This window comes from Microtus pennsylvanicus, chromosome X, assembly GCF_037038515.1.
Source record: "Microtus pennsylvanicus isolate mMicPen1 chromosome X, mMicPen1.hap1, whole genome shotgun sequence".
In the NCBI taxonomy this organism is placed as follows: domain Eukaryota; kingdom Metazoa; phylum Chordata; class Mammalia; order Rodentia; family Cricetidae; genus Microtus; species Microtus pennsylvanicus.
Window position 1 is genome coordinate 106033352 of NC_134601.1, and position 20859 is coordinate 106054210.

The following is a 20859-nucleotide window of genomic DNA, read 5'->3' on the forward strand; positions in this document are numbered from 1 at the left end:
CCTTGAGAAAATTTTCTCCAGAACTTGGTAAATTCCAAATTGAATTCTCTTGATTAGGCCAATCTTGTCTTTTATCAATATGTTAGTTGTATGTAATTGAAATGAGTCTGTTGTTACCTCTGATTACAAATATCAAATCAAATACTTTTTCCATAAATACTAAGTATTTTAGTTTTTCCATTCAAATCAGCATTGGTATTGAGATTACTTATTTTTATATTTTAAATTTTGTATTCTATTTGGTACTAAAAGACATAAAAACATATAATAAGTTCTTAATTATGATAGGAATGGTAGTATTGGTGTTAGATGATGATCTTCAATGATTCCTTCAATGGATACAGGCTTCATACCAATTGTCCTACCCTGTACTTGTAAGGGTGCAGTGAAAGTAGCAAACTTGGTCACTCTATGGATAGAAAAAAAGTTTTCTTGGGGAATCAAAACTACAGAGCTGTCTCTTGGGGGACAGAGCAAAATGTGAGGAAAGCCCTCCAGGTTTAAAGAGACAGGTAGCAGCAAGAGAGTCTGTAAACTAAACAAGCCTGGGAGTTTGAGTAGTTAGTGAAGTGAGAGTATGGGGTAGAACAACCTGGAAGCTGGCATGGAAACATAGAACATTGTCACTGTCACTGACACGTGGACAGCCTGCTTTTTGACCTATCATTTCAGGTTTTGTTGATGCTAAGAGACAATCAGAGTAGTTTGGCTACTTCTGGCTGAATTGCAGCTTAATAATGTGGGGGAGGGCAGTTTCTGGTATACTGGTTTAAAGCAGGGGCTCAAACTTGGAGGTAACAGAAGAAATGTTGAAATTCCATCATAACCATCTGATTTACTGATGTTCTACTAATTTTACCATTTCTTTCCTGAATGAACTAATGAAATAGGGAGCAATCACTATTGCAAGAAATGTTGGTATTAGTGAGCCAAGGAGAAGGAGGAGCTAGGGGCCCAAGAAAGACCAAAAGGAGTGCTCCACATAGTCGTTGTCCCCTGGAGGCTGTAGTTTTTGAGCCATCTCAGTCTTTAATCCCCTATTCCAACTATCCAGGCTTGTTAACATAGTTGCAAGATTTTTCATGGAGAAAGATACAAATGCCTCCCTTTTTGATTGTGAAGAAGTTGGGGGCTCTGCAGTTTTACAGGACCTCTGGAGTACTTACCATGTCAGAGGCCTGGAGTGTGTTTGAGCTTTGAGAGATGGATCCAAGTGATGAATTATTGAATCCCACATGAAATTTTTTAAAGTTGCCAAAATGAGATATATTTTGATATATCAGCAAAACCTTTGTTTGTTTTAATCTTTATTGAAGTCCTAATTGTAGACAAAGCAGACAGCAAGTGTCTGTGAATAGTTCAAGCAGACTCTCATCTTTGTGGTACAGTAAAAAAACAAAGCCTGAAAAGTTATCAATATAAACATCAACATTCATCTGTAATAAGAACAAAATTTCCTGGCAGGAAAGAGAACAAAAATGGAAGAAGAGATTGAGAAAGATAAAATTTACTGGCATGAGTGTGAAGTATGGACCAAGTAGCTTCCATTTCAGTTGAAAATGACAGAAATTTACCTGCTATCTGGACAGTTAATCTGAGATTCTCTATGGTAATCTTGTTGGCTTTGTAGAGAGCCAAGGTCCCAGGGCAGTGTCAGTCTTTGGCTTTTGGGTCCGAAAAATTTGAAAATTTTTCCCATAGAGAAGGATTTTGGGGGAGTCAATCCTCCAGTGTCCTGGCTGGCCACAGTTTGGACAGTTCTGGTTGTAGGCAAGGTGAAGTATATTTCTCCACTCAGTGACTGGTGTTTCCAGTACTGAAACAGGACCCAGGTGGAGTCTGTTAGTTTCGCATCTTCTTTGGAGGTAGCCTCAGCGCTACTTCTAGAAGCTTGCGCTTCTGTCCATCATGAGAAGCATTTTCTATCCTTTCTTTCTTCTCCCTCTCATCAAACACTTTCATTGCCATGTTCAGCCGATCTCTCTGAGGGGTTTGAGGGACATCACCCAACCTCTTAAGTTCCTTTAACCCGGGTGGTGGTGGCACATGCCTTTAATTCCATCACTCAGGAAGCAGAGGCAGGCAGATCTCTGTGACTAGCCTGGTCTACAGAGTGAGTTACAATACAGTCTCCAAACAGCTACACAGAGGAACCCTGTCTCAAAAACAAAAAAAAGGAAAAAAATACAACCACAACTAAATATGCAATTCAAGCCCATTTTTTTTTAAAAAAAGTACAGATATACAGTTCACAAGATGGGTATTGAAAATAGATTTGGGGGGTTTTACAGAGAAGACTTGTGATGAAATTGAATGATCTTAAGAACTGTAAACTTTAAAATTAGCTGTTTGTTTATCCTTTACTACAAAAGCTATGATTGATTTGAAAGAAAAGTATTGCGATTTTAATTGTACATCTGTTAGGATTCTATGAGAAGTCAGGAATGGTAATGCCTCCAGAAGATCCTTTATTCTATAGGATTGTTTTGGATATCCTGGGTTTTTTGTTTTTCCATATAAAGTTGATTATTGTCCTCTCAAGATCTGTGAAGAATTTTGATGGGACCTTGATGGGGATTGCATTAAATCTATAAATTGCCTTTGGTAGAATTGCCATTTTTACTATGTTGATTCTCCCAATCCAAGAGCAAGGGAGGTCCTTCCATTTTCTGGTATCCTCTTCAATTTCTTTCTTTAATGCCTAAAAGTTCTTGTCAAATAGATCTTTCACTTCCTTGGTTAGCTTTACCCCAAGATATTTTATGCTGTTTGTGGCTATTGTGATAGGTGAAGCTTCTCTGATTTCCCTCTCTGCTTCATATCCTTTGTGTATAAAAGGGCGACTGATTTTTTTGGAGTTGATCTTGTATCCTGCCACATTACTAAAGGTGTTTAACAGCTGTAAAAATTCTTTGGCGGAGTTTTGGGGGTCGCTTATGTACACTATCATATCATCTGCAAATAATGAAAGTTTAACTTCTTCCTTTCCAATTCGAATCCCCTTGATTCCCTTATGTTGTCTTATTGCTATTGCTAGAACTTCAAGCACTATATTGAAGAGGTATGGCGAAAGTGGACAGCCTTGTCGTGTTCCTGAGTTTAGTGGGATGGCTTTGAGTTTTTCTCCGTTTAATTTGATGTTAGCTCTCGGCTTGCTGTATATAGCTTTTATTATATTTAGGTATGACCCTTGTATCCCTAATCTCTCCAATATTTTTATCATAAATGGATGTTGAATTTTGTCAAATGCTTTTTCAGCATTTAATGAAATGATCATATAGAATTTTTTCTTTCAGTTTATTTATATGATGGATTACATTGATAGATTTTCATATGTTGAAACAGCCCTGTATCTCTGGGATGAAGCCTACTTGATCATAATGGATAATTTTTCAGATGTGTTCTTGGATTCGGTTTGCCAGTATTTTGTTGAGGATTTGTGCATCGATGTTCATGAGTGAGATTGGCCTGTAATTCTCTTTCCTGGTTTAGTCTCTTTGTGGTTTTGGTATCAGAGTAACTGTAGCTTCATAAAAGGAATTTGGTAATGACTCTTCTGTTTCTATATTGTGAAATACATTAAGGAGTATAGGTATTAGTTCTTCTTGGAAGTTCTGGTAGAATTCTGCATTGAAACCATCTGGTCCTGGGCTTTTTTGAAACCTTCTAATTCCTCGCGACTAAAAGGTCTATTTAGATTGTCCATCTGGTCCTGGTTTAACTTTGGTATATGGTATTTATCTAAAAACGTGTCAATTTCTTTTACATTTTCCAGTTTTGTGGCATACAAGCTTTTGTAGTAAGATCTAATGATTCTCTGAATTTCCTCTGTGTCTGTGGTTATGTCCCCCCTTTTCATTTCTGATCTTATTAATTTGCATATTCTCTCTGCCGTTTGATTAGTTTGGATAGGGTTTTATCAATCTTGTTGATTTTCTCCAGGAACCAGCTTTTTGTTTCATTGATTTTTTGGATTGTTTCCTTTGTTTCTATTTTGTTGATTTCTGCCCTCAGTTTGATTATTTCCAGTCTTCTACTACTCCTAGGTGAGTCTGCTTCTTTTTTTTCTAGAGCTTTCAGGTGGGCTGTTAAGTCTCCAATGTGTGCTTTCTCTGTTTACTTTACGTGGGCACTTAGTGCTATGAACTTTCCTCTGAGCACTGATTTCATAGTGTTCCATAAGTTCGAATATGTTGTTTCTTTATTTTCATTGAATTCAAGGAAGACTTTAATTTCTTTCTTTATTTCGTCCGTAATCCAGGTATGGTTCAGTAGTTGACTGTTCAGTTTCCATGAGATTGTAGGCTTTCTGGGGGTAGCATTGTTGTTGAATTCTAACTTTAATCCATGGTGATCTGATAAGACACAGGTGGTTAGTAATATTTTTTTTGTAACTGTGTAAGTTAGCTTTGTTACCGAGTATGTGGTCAATTTTCGAGAAGGTTCCATGAGCTGCAGAGAAGAAGGTATATTCTTTCCTATTTGGGTGGAATAATCTATAGATTTCTGTTAAGTACATTTGCTTCATTACCTCCATTAATTCTCTAATTTCTCTGTTAGGTTTCTGTCTGATTGACCTGTCCATTGGTGAGAGAGGAGTGTCGAAGTCTCCTACTATTAGTGTGTGCAGTTTGATGGCAGTCTTGAGTTTTAGTAATGTTTCTTTTACATACGTTTGTGCTTTTATATTAGGGGCATAGATGTTCAGGATTGAGACTTCATCCTGATGAAATGTTCCTGTTATGAGTATAAAATGTCCCTCTCCATCTCTTCTGATTGATTTAAGTTGGAAGTCAACTTTGTTAGAAATTAGTGTGGCCACACCTGCTTGTTTCTTAGGTCTATTTGCTTGATAAGCCTTTTCCCAGCCCTTTACTCTGAGTAGGTGCCTGTTTTTGTGGTTGAGGTGTGTTTCTTGTAAACAGCCGAATGTTGGATCCTGTTTTCGTATCCAATCTCTTAACCTGTGCCTTTTTATAGGAGAGTTGAGCCCATTGACATTAAGTGATATTAATGACCAGGTGTTGTTTACCCCGGTCACGATTTTAGTAGTAGAGTTTGTGTGTTTCCCTTCTTTGAGTTGTGCTGCTGAAGGGTCTCTAGATGTCTGAGTTATTGTGGTCATTGTTGGACTCCTTGGTTTGTGATTTTCCTTCTATTACTTTCTGTAAGGCTGGATTTGTGGCTATGTATTGTTTAAATTTGTTTTTATCCTGGAAAATGTTGTTTTCTCCATTTATAGTAAACGAAAGGTTGGCTGGGTATAGTAGTCTGGGTTTGCCTCCATGTTCTCTTATTTTCTGAAGTACATCTTTCCAGGACCTTCTGGCTTTCATGGTTTCCATAGAGAAGTCAGGTGTAATTCTGATAGGTTTACCTTTATAAGTAACTTGACCTTTTTCCTTTGAAGCTCTTAATATTATTTCTTTATTCTGTATGTTTTGTGTTTTGATTATTATATGGCGAGGAGATGTGGTTTTTTTTTTTTTGGTCCCGTCTTTTCGGTGTTCTGTATGCTTCTTGAATCTTCAAAGGAATCTCTTTCTTTAGGTTGGGAAAGTTTTCTTCTATAATTTTATTAAATATGTTTTATTGACCGTTGAGCTGTACTTCTTCTCCATCTTCTATCCCAATTATTCTTAGGTTTGTTCTTTTTATTGTGTCCCAGATTTCCTGAATGTTTTGTGATGAGAATTTGTTGGTTTTGCTGTTTTCTTTGATCAGAGTGTTTATTTTCTCTATGGTATCTTCAGTGTCTGACATTCTTCCTATCTCTTATAATCTGTTGGTAGTACTTGTCTCTGTAGTTCCTGTTCATTTACCCAGATTTTCCATCTCCATCCTTCCCTCGGTTTATGTTTTCTTCATTACTTCCATTTCATTCTTCAAGTCTTGTACCACTTCCCTTACCTGTTTGATTGCTTTTTCTTGTTTCTCTTGGTTTTCTTGGGTATCTTTGAGCGATTTATTCATTTCCTCTACCTTTTTGTTTGTAATCTCTAATTGTTTATGGCAGTTTTTCACCTCCTGTTTAAGGTCTTCTATTATTTTCATATAATTCACTTTTGAGTCGATTTCTTCTAATTCTTCTGGAGTAGGGTGTACAATTCTTATTTCGGGATCCTTGGATTCTGGTGATGTCATGTTGCCTTTCAGGTTGTTGGAGGAATTCTTGCATTGGCACCTTCCCATCTCTTCCTTCAAATAGAGCCAGGAGAGCTGGTGTCTTGGTCCAGTCTTTGCTGTGACTGACTCTCTGGGTGTATCTCTTCAGTGTTGAAGCAGGAACTGCCCCATCCAGATGGAACTTCTCAGCACCAAAACACGGACGCCTGGTAGTCCAATGACCTGCAGACAAAAGGGGGAACTTGGGGTCAAGGCGGGGACGAGTAGAACACAGGACACCCTGCCGACAAGCTGAAGGTGTGCATGCTCCCTTTCGGGGGGGTCCTTGAGGCTTGCCCGGTAGGCAGGCACTCACCTCTCTGGGTGGGTAGCCTTAGTGTATGAGCAGAAAACTTTTCCTGAGCAAAGGACCTTGCAGAAAACATTGGCTTGGGGGGAGGGTGGTGTGTAAAAGATAGCCCTGCAGAAGGATCTGGGGGAGAGCTGGATAGCACACATTCACCCGTCCAGATGGAACTCCTCAGCACCTAAACAGGGCCACCTGGTATCCCAATGATCTGGGGACAAAAAGAAGAACTTGGCAGGCAGAGGAGGGTCCAGGAGAGCACAGGAGACCTTGGAGTACAAGCTGAAGGTGCCCATGCTCCCTTACAGAGGACCTTGAGGCCTGCCCGGTAGGCAGGCACTCACCGCTCTGGGTGGGTAGCCTTAGTGTAGGAGCTTAAAACTCTTCTTGAGCACTGGTCCTAGCATACAGCAGGGCAGGGTTGGGGGGGGTGCTGGGGGGCTGGGTCGTGCATAAGAAAGACAGCCCTGCAGATGGAGCTTGGGGATGGGGGTTTGTGCTCTCTTCCTGGATAGCACACACTCACCCGTCCAGATGGAACTCCTCAGCACCAAAAAAGTAACTTTTCTGTATTTTAAAATCATTTTATATAGCTGAATTTTGTGAGTCTCCCATGCTCTCAAATATTTGTCTGGATAGCCCTGCTTATAACCAGTGGGTCATTAATCAAAACAGAAATATGAAATTGGGTAGGAGCCTGGGAAAGTTTAAATGTAATTGGCCCTCTTAATCTTATAGAGAGTGACATTATTTGGAGAGGTTGCTCTGTTGCAATAGATATGACCTTGTTGGAGGAAGTGTGTCACTGTGGGTTGGGCTTTGAGGTCTTATAACCCATTTCACTTCCTGTGCCTGAGGATCAAGATGTAGGCCTCTCAGTTCCTTCTCCAGCACCCTGTCTGCCTGCAGGCCAAGTCCTAGAATGATGATAATGGACTATACCTCTGAACTGTAAGCCACACCAATTAAAGGTTTTCTTGTATAAGTGTTGCTGTGGTCATTCTGTCTCTTCACAGTAAAACAGCATCAAAATAATTCTGAGAAAGGGACTTTTAGTGAAGAAGAGTTTACAAAGGTGAGGGCATAATAGCCAAGAGGGTATGAATACGATTAAAATGTGTTACATATAAATGTGAAATTTTAGAATAAATTCAGAAAAAAATATCGCCTACAATAATGATGATAAACAAACAAGCAAATATATAATAAGATCATAGGTCACAAAGTTTTATCTGGGTTTGGTCTCTTGAAAATTCTAGATTATTTGGTTAATTTTATACATTCATATACATTATTTTGTTCAAATCCATCTCCTAATTAGTCCCCTAACATTTTTTCCTTATTCCCCTACCTTTTTCCCTTCCCAACTAAATCTGCTTTGTTTTCATATTTGCTGAGTATCCTCAGTGCTACAGGTGTGGGCATTTGTTTGTGACTATCTACTGGAAAATGCATAGCCTTTTGGGGATCACATTCCTGCAGAAAGCGTTGGGCCTTATGAACACTTCCCTCTTCCACGATAGTGTTTAGCAAATTTGATATTACACAGGTGTTCAGCTTGTAGTCAGAGTCTTTCTAACTTTTAGTGCCTTCTTCAATTAATTCATTTAGTTGCCTGTAATTTTCACTGAGAGATCTTTCTCCTGCTTAACTGAATTTATTCCTGGATATTTGAAGCTATTGTGAGTAAGATGATTCCCTCCTCTTTTCTTAGGGAATTTATTGCCATTTTATAAAATATAATTATTTTCTGTATTGGCTGCTTTTATGCTAAATTTATCAATTCAATGAGATTGAGTGAGATCAGTATAGCACCTTATTGTGAGGAAGAAGAATAATTTCTGTCTTTTTCCACTGTTGCATGAATTACTCTATCTGAGATTTCTAACACTATATTGAATAAAAGTGTTAAAAGTGAACACTTTTGTGTTGTTCTTCACCTAAGACAAAATACATTTAGGTTTTTCTTATTTAGTATGATATCAGCTATGTATTTGTCATGTGTAAGTTTTGTCATGCTGAGATATGATCCCTGTATTCTGAGTTTATTAGGTACTTTGAAATTTTAAGTAGGCTCATAATGTAATCTAGGCAATCTCCAAACTGGTGATCTTTCTCTCTTACCGTCTCAAGTATGTGACATGTACCACCCTTGTAGAAGCATGTACCACCCTTGTAGCAGGACAGCTATTAGTAGTTAAGCATGTGATGGTTACTATGACTTGGGGGTTTCTGGAGAAAGGAGTGCAGTGAGCACCTTCTTTTTTGGCTTTGGTATTTAAACTCAAATAAAGGGTCAAAATTTGTTTAGTAATCATCAAGTGTTAGAATCACTATGATATGGGATACAGGAGTAACTGAAATTGAAGGAGGTGCTAACGCGGGAAAAATGTGTTAGACATATTGTAAACTTTCCCTTGAAAAAACAGTTTGTCTCATCTTCACATTGAGAGGGTTTGCCTATAAATGATTAAAGAGTTCCATACCCAATAATCCAACAACAGGAAAAAAGAAACAATAGCAACAAAAAATAAGACTCAGGCAGAAATATCTGCTTATTCCATTAAGAATGAAAGCTAAATTTTCTTAATCTGAAGTACTGTTCAAATTTCCTCTGCACTTCATTCGGTAAACTAGAAAAATATGCTGGGATTTTTTTCACTCGGTGTATTTCTTTCTGAGTTTTTTTCAATACATCTGTGATTGTATATTGCTTAATTTTTCATGTGATTTACATGCCATAGAAATCACTCAACTTACTTGTTTCCATATTTTGCATTTACATTTTGTTGGTTGAGAATTTTATATACGCATTGAATGTGTTTTGATCAAATTAATTCCATTTTTTAATTAATTTATTAAAGATTTCTGCCTCCTCCCCGCCACCGCCTCCCATTTCCCTCCCCCACCCCCAACCAAGTCCCCCTCTCTTGTCAGCCCAAAGAGCAATCAGGGTTCCCTGCCCTGTGGGAAGTCCAAGGACAACCCACCTCCATCCAGGTCTAGTAAGGTGAGCATCCAAACTGCCTAGGCTCCCAGAAAGCCAGTAAGTGCAGTAGGATCAAAAACCCATTGCCATTGTTCTTGAGTTCTCAGTAGTCCTCATTGTCCGCTATATTCAGCGAGTCTGGTTTTATCCCATGATTTTTCAGACCAGAACCAGCTGGCCTTGGTGAGTTCCTGATAGAAAATCCCCATTGTCTCAGTGTGTGGGTGCACCCCTTGAGGTCCTGAGAATTTTGCATACAAATGGACGGAAATAGAAAACACTATCCTGAGTGAGGTAAGCCAGACCCAAAAAGAGGAACATGGGATGTACTCACTCATATTTGGTTTCTAACCATAAATAAAGGACATTGAGCCTATAATTCATGATCCTAGAGAAGCTAAATAAGAATGTGAACCCAAACAAAAACATATAGGCATCCTGCTGAATATTAACCTTCATCAGGCGGTGAAAGGAGACAGAGACAGAGACCCACATTGGAGCACCGGACTGAAATCTCAAGGTCCAAATCAGGAGCAGATGGAGACAAATTCACTCCTAATTACTCTTTTCTACTTCCTTTCCTACCTCACCTAACACTCATTACTTTTCTCTCTCAACATTGTTTTTAGTGTGTAAAAACATATTTTTAAACTCACTGAATCCACTTGATGTTGTTATGTGTGTCTATATTAGGGTCATCTACCAGAGCTTTGGTGAGGTTTTAAGAACCATATTCTTGGAAAAAAACTGCCTTTCCTTCTTTCAGAAGCCTTCAAGTTTCAATAGCTTCACAGTAATTGACTTTACAAGATCCTCTTCAGTCCCTGCTTGAAATTTTGCTGCTTTTATTTTGTGCAGGTTTTGTGTACATAGTATAGCCACTATTGAATTGTTGTGTACAGTGGCCCTGTCATGCCTGGAAAATACTGTTTTGTTGCAGGAGTTCCCTATCTCTGGCTCCTAAAATCTTTCTTCCTTCTCTTTCATCATGATTTCTGAGTGTTGGAGGATTGGGGTGTGATATAAATGTCCCAGTTAGAGTTGTTCTCCCCACATTCTCTTATTCTCTGCATTTTGACCAGTTGTTGGACTCTGTTATTTGCCAAATAAACACATATCTGTATAAGCACACATATATATATTTAAGGAAACTTCTATAGTAGCAGAATTACATGTGGTGTCTTTAGTGTTAGTTATTTTCAATTCTTTCCTTTTTCCTCCCATTACCCAGCTCACCTAAACACCCTGTTCCATGATTTAATTTTCCCCTGCATACCACCTACATTCTAGTTAAAGGTAATATTGTACAGCAATGATCAAATCCATATAACTGTTAACATCATGCTATTCCCTGATTGCAAATTGAACAAGAAAAGTAAGGTAAGCAGTTAGTATTTCCTTGCCTTTATGGTGTAATAAAGCCATTTGAAAGCATAATCATCTTGTGTTATAATACCTGCAGGAGAGAATTTAGTGGGATAAAATAAGTAAGTTTAAAAGAAATGATGGAGCCATATGATACATATGTTGGCAGAAGATTTGATCCCACATGGTCCCACAATAAACACACATAAACTATATTATTTGCAATACTGGTTGACCAATAGCTTAAGCGTATTTCTGGTTAACCCTTATATCTTAAATTAACAAATTTATATTAATCTGTGTATGGCCACACTGATGTCGTTTACCGGTAAGGTTCTGGTGGGCCCTGGCAGATATATATGTCCCCTGTGGGCAGCTATATGGCTTCTTCCTGACTCTGCCTACTCTCTTTATATACCTCTTTCAGCCTGGCTTTACTCTGTTAAGCCACTGGTTGAAAGCAGTTTCTTTATTAACCAGTAGCAATAAAACATATTCACAGCATACATCACCTCCCACATAATACATAAATACTTCTTTTAGTCTAGATTTAAACAGCTATAGTTCTTTTCTTCCCTCTTGAGATATATACAGGGATTATTCAATGCTATCTTTTCTTCCAGAGTTTTAAATAGTACACCAGAAATATCAAGCACAGCTCATGAGGCCAGAAGGAATTGGAAAACAAATTCCTTTTCCTTGCAGTGCCCTGTCTTGCTTAGGTTGTAAAGTTAGCATTCTCATAGGATCTCCTAAGAATCATCAAAAAGTGGACAGAATTTAAGATTAGGTTGCTTATCAAATTATTCTCATGTTTTAGCATCATTTTCATACAATGAAGGATACATAACTAAAAGGAGGTTCTAATAAGGGGGTAAGCATTGTTGGTGTTCTTTTAAGTCTTTGGGGTAATGCCACCCACCTCCTATATAAATACATGGAATATTATTCTTACATATGAATATCCACCACTAACTTGGCTTATTTCTATCCATATTTTCCTAATTTAAAATTAACCTGTCTACCTTTTGCTTCTGTGATTTTACCTTTCTCTATTTATGTATTATGTATATCATTTCTTTTCTTCTTATTCTGTGTCCGGCTATGTGGCTGGGTTCCTGACTTTTAATATCATCTTCTTTTGCTTTACTCCTTCAATTTTTTCCCTCTATTTATTCTCTCTGCTTGCCAGTCCCACCTATTCTTTCTACTGCCTAGCTATTGGCTGTTCAGTACTTTATTAGAACAATCAGGTTTTTAGGTAGGCAAAGTAACACAGTTTCACAGAGTTAAACATATGCAGCATATCTTTGCATCATTAAGCAAACATTCCACAGCATAAATGAATGTAACACATCTTCAACTAGTATTTCATAACAGATTACAAGTTGTAACCACCATAGTTATCTGTGGTGCTCTTTTTACTTTCAACTTTGCCTGAACAGGGAAAAGTCCCCCTCCACCTCCCTCCTTCTTCCCTCTCTCTTGCTGTTGCCTATTTTAAACAAATTTTAAGGTTTGATCACCCAGTTTATAATCATTCAATGAATTTCCTTCTCTTGATTAATATTCTTATCCTCCTTAAGTACTTTAATCACAGCTCAGTTTCGTACCAAAGTGGCCCAAAATAAATGGGTCCTTTTTATATGCCTTTTTAATATCCTTTTCTGTTGCTGGGAGGCCACTAGTTCATTTCCAGCTGCTTAGACCCAAATAATAAATCAGTTACTATATTATTTGCACTACCGGCCAATAGCTTAAGCATATTTTTAACTAACTCTTGTATCCTAAACTAACCCATCTCCATTAATCTGTGCATCACTACAAGACTGTGGCCTACTGGAAAAATTTTGGTGGGCTCCAGTTGAAGATTCTGTATCTGTCAGCAGTTACATGGCTTCTCAGTGACTCTGCCTCCTTTATCCCAGCATTCAGTTTAGTTTTCCTGCCTAGCTTTATTCTGCTAAGCCCCTGGCTGAACAGCTTTATTCATTAACCAATAAAAGCAATACATATACAGAAGGACGTTTCATGTCATCTCCACTTTTCTTTTTTCTTTTTTCTTTTTTTTTGGATTTTCGAGACAGGGGACAGGGTTTCTCTGTGGCTTTGGAGCTTGTCCTGGAACTAGCTCTTGTAGACCAGGCTGGTCTCAAACTCACAGAGATCCACCTGCCTCTGCCTCCCAAGTGCTGGGATTAAAGGCGTGTGTCACCACCGCACAGCTTCATCTCTCCTTTTCTGTCTAAATAAAAAGAAAGATTCTATCTTTAACATAGCAAAATTACATATAACAAAACAGGTATCAACCAAGAATTACAGTTACAATATTGATATCTACCTCACCTTTGATCATAACTAATGAAAACTATAATTTTAACTCTCTATTCTTCAACTCCATCAAAGACCACAGAAGATCTTTATAATATTACTAAGTAAAAAGGAAGTACATTGTAAGCAACTTCCAAAATTCTAGAAATGACAGAGACATCTCACTGCCTAGATAGTCACTCAAAGTTCTTCTTTAACATTGTGGGCACCCATCTTCAACTTACTGACCCATATTATCTAGCAGACTTTTTGATGAAGCAGGAAGTTTCAAAGAGAGTTCCCCCAATATTGGCAGTTTGTTAGTCACTTTCCTCTGTGTCCTGCAGAATGTCTGGCAGACTCTTTCATGAATCAGGAACCCTGAACGACCATCTGACCTTTAGGCAAGTTCAGAAGTCATTTTTCTTTGGTCCTGCATATTTGGTTCATACAGCATACCATCATGCAGTCCAGGCAAAAGCAATTTTTTGCCCATATGATGAACAAACTCCATGAGGAGCCTCTTTGATGCCCATCATCCTCTTGAAGTACATTGGTACTGCCAGGAGCAGATGTGTCTCTAAATGCCATATTTTTTGAAAGCTTTGAAGATTATCTATCTAACTGAAATATGTCTCTATATCTAGAAAATCTAACATGACTACAATCTTGACTATTATAGATGATTATCAATTAACCTATATTTCTTAATTATATATTACATTTTTATTTCTTTATTGCTTTATAAATAATATCATTCAAAATTTCCACTTCCTCCACTCCTCCTATTTCCTTCCTGCTCCACCACACTCCCTCCCTCCTCCCCCTTCAGTCTTAAGAGAGGGCAGGGTACCCTGGCCTGTGGGAAGTCCAAGGCCCTCTCCCCTCCATCCAGGCCTATGAAGGTGTGCATCCAAACAGACTAGGATCCCAAAAAGTAAGTACATACAGTAGAGACAGATCACAGTGCTATTATCATTGACTTCTCAGTCAGGCCCCATTGTGAGCCACATTCAGAGAGTCCAGTTTGTTCACATGCTTATTCAGCCCCAGTCCAGCTGGCTTTGGTGTGCTCCCATTAGATCAGGCACACTGTCCCAGTGGGTGGAACAACCCTACGTAATCCTGACTTCCTTGTTCATATTCTCCCTCCTTCTCTTCAACTGGACCTTGAGAGCTCAGTCCAGTGCTCCAATGTAGGTCTCTGTCTCTATCTCCTTCTGTCACCAGATGATAGTTCTATGGTGATATTCAAGATAGTCATCAGTCTGACTATTAGACAAGGCCAGCACAGGCACCCTCTCCCCTGATGACCAAGGACCTAGAAGGGACATCACCATGGACACCTGAAAACCCCTCTAGAGCCAAGCCTCTTGCCAACCCCAAGATGGCTCCCTTAAATAAGATATCTTTTTCTCTGCTCCCATATCCACCCTTCCTCCATCTCAACCATCCCACTCCCTAAGCTCTCCCCAATTCTCCCCTTCTCCCTTCTTTTTCCCCTCTCCCCTTACCCACATGCCACCCCCATGCTCTCAACTTTTGCATGACAATCTTGTCTGCTTCCATTTTCCAGGAAGATCTATATATGTTTTTCTTTGGGTTCACCTTCTTATTTAGCTTCTCTAGGATCACGAATTGTAGGTTTAATGTCCTTTGTTTATGGCTAGAATCCTCTTGTGAGTGAGTACATACCATATTCATCTTTTTGAGTCTGGGTTATCTCACTAAGTAAAGTGTTTTCTATTCCCATCCATTTGCATGCAAAATTCAAGATGTCATTGTTTATTACTGCTGATACAAGATCAACTCAAAAAATGAGTAGCTCTCCTATACACAAAGGACAAATAAGCTGAGAGGGAAATCAAAATTTTGCCTCTCAAAATAGCTACAAATAGCATAAAGTATCTTGGGGTAACATTAACCAAGGAAGTGTAAGATCTATTTGACAAGAACTTTAAGTCTTTGAAGAAAGAAATTGAAGAGGATACCTGAAAATGGAAAGATCTCCCATGCTCTTGGATTGGTAGGATCAACATAGTAAAAATAGCAATCCTACTAAAGGCAATCTATAGATTCAGTGCAGTCCCCATTATAATCCCAACAAATTTCTTCACAGACCTTGAGAGAACAAGAATCAACTTTATAGGAAAAGCAAAATAACAAAACAAAAAAACAACAGTATAGCCAAAACAATCCTATACAGTCAAGGAACTTCTGGAGTCATTACTATCCCTGACTACAAACTCTATTACAGAGCTACAGTAATGAAAACAGCTTGGTATTGGCATAAAAACAGAGACATTGACCAATGGAATTGAATCGAAGACACAGATATTAATCCTCACACCTATGAACAACTGATTTTTGACAAAGGAGCTAAAATTATACAATGGAAGAAAGAAAACATCTTCAACAAATGGTGCTGGCATACCTAGATGTCAACCTGAAGAAGAATGAAAATAGATCCACATCTATCACCATGCACAAAACCCAAGTCCAAATGGATCAAAGACCTCAATATAAATTTGACCACACTGAATCTCATAGAAGAGAAAGTGGGAGTAGCCTGCAATATATGGGCACAGGAGACCACTTCCTACATATAATTTCAGTAGCACAGACAATTAGAGCAACTATGAATAAATGGAACCTCCTGAAACTGAGAAGCTTCTTTAAAGCAAAGACACAGTCATTAAAACAAAAATGCAACCTACTGAATGGGAGAAGATCTTCACCAACCCCACACAGACAAAGGCCTGATCTTCAAATTATATAAAGAACTCAAGAAATTAGACATAAAAATTTTAGATAACTCAATTAAAAAATGGGGTAATGAACTGAACTGAATTCTCAACAGAAGAAGTTCAAATGGCCAAAAGATACTTAGGGTCATGTTCAACTTCTTTAGCGATTAGGGAAACACAAATCAAAACATCTTTGAGATACCATTTTACACCTGTCATAATGGCTAAAATCAAAAACACCAATGATAACCTATGCTGGAGAGAATGTGGAGTAAGGGGAACACTCATCCATTGCTGGCAGGATTGTCAAGTTTTGCAACCACTTTGGAAATCAGTGTTGTGGTTTCTCAGAAAATTGGGAGTCAACCTACCTCAGGATCCAGCAATACCATTCTTGGGAATACACCCAAGAGATGCCCAGTCATACTACAAAAGCGTTTGTTCAATTATGTTTATAGCAGCTTTATTTGTAATAGCCAGAACCTAGAAACAACCTAGATGATGCCTCTCAATGGAAGAATGGATAAAGAAAGTGTGGCACATATACACATTACATTACAGTTTAAAATGAGCTGCACAAACACAATTCCTTAATCAAGACCTTAAATTTATCGATAAGCCAAGATACACACAAATACAAATCTTTATCACATATCTGCTTGAATGTAAACAAACATTTATAAACAATTTTTTAGTAATTTGGGCATAGTTCTCTCCAAACTGCTTCCTGCTTTGTTGGGTGAAGTAATGTTAGGGCATGCTCACAGTGACCTTTTAGATAGTCTTGATCCATCAAACCATATTATTCAGGTAGCAATCCACAGGTTCTCATTCTTTGTGGAAACAAATAAAGAACCTCTTTTCCAAAGCAACAAATCATTAGGCCCAAATTTTGAAGTCAAGATACCTTTAAAATATATATGTTGGTTTAAGTTAGCAGCCCATACAATGAAATGTCTCTTAGTACTTGACTCATTCACAGTCAAATAATTTAAAGAAAACACAATAGTATACATAATCCAGACTCTCTGTATATATTCCATCTTTAGATGGCTTATTTTTTCTATTCCTTTAATCTATGACTATTTGTACTGTCCCTTTAAATACTTTATTTTTTAAAATCATTTACTTCCTTTTATAACTGTCTCTATTCTTTTTCTCTCTTTCCCAAGACTATGTACATTTATCTAACATTGTTATCCATTTAGAGGTCTTTTCCATATGTATTTGTTTTTATTGAATGTGTATCTGTAATTATTTTCTGACCAGCAGTACCCTTTTTGAAATGCTAAATGGGCATAGATAGAGATAAGGCAGCTTTGCCTTTGGCTTACCAGCAAGTTTCCAGAGCATTTTCCCATCCAAGGTAATGCTGCTACCAAAAAGCTATGCTTAACTCTGTTCTTTTGTGTCTAGGATTCCTTTCCAAGATTTCTCAGGTTTTACATGAGTTTAGTAATCCCCACTTGTGATGTTAGTACTTCCGTTCCATAGTTGCTATCCAGTTATTCTTATTCATCTTCTTCTATGAGGGTTCCCACTCTTTTATCTCATGGCTGACTTAAGGTCTCTGTTCATGGCTTTACTTGTTTCTTCTCTAGAAGTGGTGGGACCTAGGAAAATGGGGACTATAAATAAGTCAGACTAAAGATTCTTGAAATAGAAAATTTTATTCAGAGCATCAGACAATTTATATTGAGAGGGTTAAGAAAAGTCACAGGAATATGTATGTAATCACAGAGGTAAGTTTCACAAGGCAGACAAGCTGCTTGTGTTGGCAAAACCACACACATCAAAACATGCTGGTGCATAGAAGCATATAAACAAATATCAATAGCCAGTTGCAATGAATAATCTGAAGTAAACTTGCTCCTATCAGCTATACTTGGGGGGAGCACAAAAACACATTCTTAGTACAGTTCTGTGCTTTGGAGACATGCATGTGATCTCTTACTCGCAAAGCTTGTTGTTATGTTTTCTTCAATAAAAGAAAACCATGGTTCCCCTTTGGTACAAACCTCTCTCTGGACATGCTATCCACCTGAAACTCAGAGATGGAAGATCGGGTCTAGTCAAATACATGATTTGTAAGATTAAAAACTGAGCCATCAAGAATTTTTCTTTTGAATGTCACAATAGCTGAGACCATTAATATTTATCATGTTGTGCCTATTTATGTTTTCCTAACTGAATGGCACACACTATAGCATAAATTTCAAAAATTGACCTGCTTCATTTTAATTTATCTTTAATATTATCTGAAATATTTTCTTTATACTTGAGGATAAAATTGCGACAATCTATGAATGTATCTGTTTGTTGTTTCAAAGCCAATGAAATTGGGTCTTATCTATAGTATTCTTATCAGTTTGTAGCAAAAATAATATAAATCTTGCTTTAAAGGTACTCTGCTGGTCTCTAAAAATATTCTTTAGAAATGGAAACGTAGTTGAGAAATAGCATACTTTCAAAAGAAAGTCAAGTTCTTTTCTGCACTGAAAGAAGTTACACCGTTTGTTAAATAGACTTTTTTCACAAAATCTAGAGTTTACTTTTTGAAATTCAAGCCACTGTGATTCTTTTCTAAACTTTAAAGCTTCGTGGTTTCATCTTTGCTCCCCTTTTCCCCTTCTGCCCTCACTCTGTCTCTGCATCTCCTACACTCCTCTTGCTACCCTTCCTTGTCTGCCTCCTACTTCCTGTGGTATGGGATTATGGCAAGTCCTCACATACATCAGGAAACTTCATTCCTTCAAAGTTTTGGCAAGTTTTCAAAACTAGAGCTAACAAAATTGTAATGCCCCTAGAAAATTAAATGGCCTGCAGCTACTGATGCAACAGATCTCTGATAGAAAATCAGATGATGCTAGATGCCCTGAACAATCACAGTCATTCTGATCAAAACTCAGCTACCAATGGGTTACCCCAGCATGCTGCAGTTTCCATTTTATGTTTTAGGCTTACTTAAAAAATATGAGACTCGTTGGAATGAAATTATTGAGTTCATTGCTATATTTAAGAGCTTGGAAAAATAAATATAATCTTTTTCTTTTGGAATCTATTTTAGAGAATTTGAAATATTTCTCCTTAAATAACAATTTGCAATACTTAGAGTTGTGTGTTTTGCTTTGAAGAAGTTCAAAACACAGTCACTGTCTGCCTTCTCCTTTTCTTTTTTGACAACATTTAAAAAACACAAAAAGCGTGCCAGGCCATATGGACTTTTGAAAAAATAAAGGCACAAAAATTCTGAAATACATTGCATTATGTTATTGCAAAATGTAAAATGTGGTTCAGTTCTGTTATCAGTCCTTCTTATCATGGTTTTATATTTTGGACACTTACAAAGAAAAGCCTAGTATGTTTTGCTTGTTTCATCCCAATCAGTTTTATACTGGTCAGAATCCTTCCATAGCATACAGCAGATTTCAGTATTGTACTGTTGAACATGATCATGTCTAAAGATTTGCTAAAAATTTGGACAGATTTATCTGGATATGACTTGCTCTTACACAACTAGTTCAGGAGCTCATGACATTTCATAAAATCTTTTTGACTGATCTTATAAATCTTCCTTAAGAGGCTGTTAGGAGTTAATATTTTAATATTAAAATTTTAATATTTTAATAGTATGTATCATCAAAAGGGAACAGTAGTACATGTGATTTTAAGATAGAGATAGAATTGGGAAGAGAACAGGAGAGCATTATTTAAAATGTTCGTTCTAGAAAAGCCTTAATTTATTAAATGTCACTTTACTGGTCTCCTCTGTGGTCTGTACAAGTGGTGTGATTGGAAAGAAAAATTCAAGTTGATATAATCCAAAGAGTTACATTGCCCATGACTATCAATTGCCACTAAGATGTGCTATTCTTAATGTATTTAAAATTAAGGAAAGACCAGAATATTTTTAGTTTCTGAGAATTATGATCCTGATGGTTACTGACAGCCTGTCAGAAAATAGTTTATGATTCCTTTCGACTCTCCAGTTACTTCCTAATTATGAGTAGTAATTAATCCATTAATCATAAATATAATGAAGTAAATTATCCAATAGAACATCATAATCATTTGTAACAAAGACCTTACAGGAATCCCTGATGAGGTTTTCTCTTTAGATAGCTTGCTTGCAACTCTTCCCAGTCACCTTTAAGGACTCATGAAAAAATGAATGATGGACTCCTAAAGTAAAGAAGTGTTCATTAGGGAAAACATTTATAAATGGAACCTCATGATTTGAAAGAATTGTGTCTTCCTCAGTTGTGTAGACTTAACGTTAGTTTCTGACTTCCCAGAATTGCCTTACTGGTCACCATTGGGGGATAATGCAGACTGATTACTAATATTATGTCCTTTTAATAATCACAGAAGGCAGAGGGATCCTTTTTTGAGGAACCCTGATATTCATTTTTCATTTCAGCTGACAACTAGACCACCTTGGTATATTTAGATATCATGACAGAGAAGCAAGTTCTTTCCTTCTTATTTAAAATTTAATTTTTTTCTCATATACTCAATTTTAATCATGGTTTATTCTTCTCCAACTCCTTCCATATCCTCCCTTCATCCCCAGGCTCTCAAATATATATATGATATTAATGTGTGTATGAATGTATGTATATATATATACATATATATACATAATATATATTCTCTCATTAGAAAAAAGTATAAAAATCATGAAGTAAAAAAAGCAAAATATGATAAAGCAAAAAAATAGGGAAAATGAACTAATCAGGTTCTTGAACAGTAGGAGTCAGTGTGTTTCTGATGCTTGTCTCCTTCTTAGGAATCTTTTTTTTTCCTATTGGATTTCTTTGTCTAGCTTGTAAGTGAAAGCTTTCACCTTGTCTTATTATAGCTTGTGTTGCTTTGATGTTGTCTCTTTGGGGGCTGCTCTTTTCTGAAGGAAAATAAATGGCGGAATGGAGGGGAAGTGGGAAAGAGCTTGAAGAAGTGGAGGGAGGGGAAATGGT